Below are 3,657 nucleotides of genomic sequence, written 5' to 3'. Positions count from 1 at the left end.
AAAATGAAAAATCTATCAGAGTCCCGCTCTTCCTACTCTAGTAGGGACTGAAAAGAAGACGTGTGTGAGTTGGCAGATTTGCTCGTTTGTCGGCCGGAGTTGCCATGGGCTCATTTTTAAAACTCCCAATGCCCAAAATTTCCCTCAGCATCTTGGAAGGCAGCTGAACTTCTCCTTAGTCACAAATCCTACTTAAGAGTTCCGTCCTGTACTCTCCAATCTCTGTCCTTAGATGCCCTTAAAAAGGTTTTCTCTAGGATGATTCAGAAAAAGTCGGAGCTCTAGGACGCAGAACCAAGAACTCAAATCAAGTCGACTTAAGTGGATCAGGGAGAGAGCAGATTTTGCCGAGGAGGGAGCCTTGCATTAGATCAGTATTGTCTGTGTGGACCGTACAGTTTGGCAGTCCAGGGTCCAGAACATGGCAACGTGGAAGGAGAGGCTCTTTTTTTCACCTTTGTAAGCTGTAAATTTTCCAATTATTATAACCTTGTTAGGGTCCCAGGAGCAAAAACACAGGTAGATTTATAAATAAAGCATACGCATATGCACAGCAGAAGGGAAGAGATTTATAAAGGTTTACACCTTTATTTTAAAATCAAACATTGAGATGAAAAGTGAAAAACTCAGCCATAGCTTCATATTTCCAAATATCTGCTTGTTTGCCGTGTTGTTGATTTTTAAAATTACCAATTTTTTTTTTCATTCCAAACATTTGGATTTTAAAGCAGAACCAAAAAGATAGAGCTAGAGAGTAGGACAGGCTGAGAGGGAGGCAACCAGGGACAGCCCAATGGCTCAGCAACCCCAAACCACCCGTCACGTGGCTCTGGTGTTACGTCTAATATAATACACAACTGGGTAAGAATGTGGTTTTGCTAAGGAAACCCTCGCAAGACACTGTGATGGGGTGGGAGAGCGAAATGCATTAACCGGTTGTCTCCCAGACCGTAGGAAGAATTATGTCGGTGAGAGCATGTGTAGACAGATGTCGTCTCCCCCTCCCCAATCCCCAACTTTCTGGAGCTGGCCAAGCTCTGGTCATTTCCGGAGTGGGATAGGGAAGCCGGGCAAAGGGGCACAAATCCACTTCTGCTTCCACCTGGGGTTAAAGTGAAATGTTTCAGTGGGGCTCCTTTACTCTCCCGGGAGAGGGTGGCCTGATGGGGTCAGAGGGCGCAATGCGCAGCTGGTGAGAACCAACCGAGTGGGATTGGCGTGGGAGAAAACTGTGTTATGGAAAATGCTGGACTAGCGAAGCTCCGAGCCCAGGAGCAAGGAAGGAGGGCGCACAAAAAAAGCCAGCGGCGTTCGGGAAGCCCGCAGACTAGTGAATCCAGTGACTTTCGGAAAGAGAAAGTCCTAGCACTTCTCCTTCCGGAAACCTCAATTTCAGAATCTTGGCAGTTATCTGCCCCCCTCCTAAGCTGTGTTCCTTGCCCCCACACGTAGTCTCCGGAGTGGCGAGAGGAGGGTTTAGGAACGGGGTTCAGAAACAGAGTCCCTGTCTGAAGGCCCGGGGAGGGAAAAAACTAAGACGTCTTGCAGTAATCGACCTTTGCTGCTGAACAGTGAAGGATGCCTCTAGTCCTCTGATCCATTTTAGGACCCGATCCAGACCTCCCAGGACTCGAAGCCAATTCTGGAAGGAGCCGAGAAGGAAGCTCCTGGGTATAAGGGTAGAATGGAAATTGCAGTTTCTGCCCTCAAGGAATTTATACTCTAAATGCAGGAAACAAAAGAATGAAAATTAAAGAGGGAAGGGTAAGAGAAGATTAAATAAACCCCTGGCTACTTGCTCACATTTCCCTCACTCTATGGTGTTAGGATAATGGTAACAGTTCTTGATCTGTTTTAAAGTTTACCAAGCCACTTTCCTCAAAACAACCCTAATAGGAAAGTAGTGTATTGCAACCTCAGAAGAAGAGCTTTATACAGAACGGTTTTTCTGACTCTCTCCCCAACCCCTCAAGGAAGGGGTTTTCTTTTCCAAACGCTAGAATCATGTGAGCGAGGTTGTGGAGTGTTGGGGACTTTTGAGTAGGAGAAAAGTTGAGTCTTCTGTGATAGCTTTCCAGATATCGAGGGAAAAGAGGGTAGTTATTTATTATTCTCTAATTTTCTTCTACTAGTGAGACTCTACCACAGTTAAGGAGGTCCTGGCCTTGGAGCAGATGGGAAACATCTTCTTGTTTTCCTAAGGTGTTTTCAGTCTCCGCTGTCTGTCTGTCTGTCTCTCTCTCTCTCAAAATCCTTGTCTCTGTCTCTCTGTCTGTTCCTTGTCTCTTCCCTTCTCTTTTACAAAATCTGGAAGGACAGTGGATCTTTTTATATCCAGAGATGAAATACTAGGTATGTGGACACAGTTCAATTTGCCTGCCTCCTTGGAGGGCTGAAGAGAAGTTTAGGTGAAAATAAGTTTCCACTAATCTTTCTGTCTGATATTTAAACCTCTGGTCAGGTTTAGAAGTGAGGCCCTGATTTCCTTTCCCAACTCCTATTCTCCTCAACTCCTGTTCCTATCCTCCTATATTTTTATAGACCAATCTCAGGATTTGTCAGATGCTAAAAACTTCCTATCAGAAGCTGACATGTTTGAGACTCATAACTCTGTGGTTTTATAGATGCTTTTAATGGAGAGGTTTGGAAAAGGAGTCATCCTGCCAGTTAAAAGGTGTCAGCACTTTTGAATGAATGTGAATTGGAACTTGACAGAGACATTTTGTGAAAGGTGTCTGGCCCTCAAGCCAAAGATACATCAAGGAAAAAGATACCCAAGATACTATTCTGGGACAATCCTCCAATGGGAAGCAGTATCCTCAGCTGTGGGAAATGATATAATATTTGGTGTGACAGAACTTGACTTGAACCAGGGATATTTATCTTGGTCATGTCACTAAAGGGATGCAAGCCAAAAGACTCGACTTCAAATCTCCACTTGTCTGGTGACCTTCTAAGCAGCATCTTTTTCTCTCTTACTGCCAGTCTCCTCACCTATAAAATGGGAACTTGACTACCACCCACCACATAGGAATGTTGCAAGAAATTACTAATTAAAATGCTATAAAGTGCTTTGAAAATATTAAATGCCATATAAATGCTTAATCCTAATAATAATCATGATAGTAGTAATTATATGCCATGGAACATATTCTTAAAGAGTCTAGTGGTAGGGCCAATTGCAACCTCAGCTTAGGTTAGGAGAATGGGGGATATTCACCATTGAATGGCACTCCTCATTTACTCCCAGCCCTGCAGCAAGATATATAAAGTCCCAGATTGAACTCCCCACATTCCATTCCTAAGCCAGACATTGATGGAAAGCTCTACATGTACTAATGAAAGGTTCTTTGCCCTTCTTCCCCAAGGTTTCTGCGGTATGTATAATTAGCCTGCGGTGTTTGATCAAGATGGGGGCTCTTAACACTCCTATATTCAGAAGATTTCAAATTTGATCTGGTTATCACTTTGATCCCTTTTGGTCTCCTGGTAGAATATGTGGTTGGGTTGTGCCTGGAGGCTAGTAGAGTCTGGGCAAGTAGATGTCTCATTTCAATCCTATGTCTTCCCAGTAATTGATACAAACCACTTTTTGAGTGTGATTTTGGAGTTCAGTGGGTACAAAATCCAAAAGCTCAGGTTCTGTGTTGAGACCCC

The sequence above is a fragment of the Macrotis lagotis genome, chromosome 1, assembly GCF_037893015.1.
Source record: "Macrotis lagotis isolate mMagLag1 chromosome 1, bilby.v1.9.chrom.fasta, whole genome shotgun sequence".
NCBI classification, from domain to species: Eukaryota; Metazoa; Chordata; class Mammalia; order Peramelemorphia; family Peramelidae; genus Macrotis; species Macrotis lagotis.
This window is presented reverse-complemented; position numbering follows the sequence as displayed.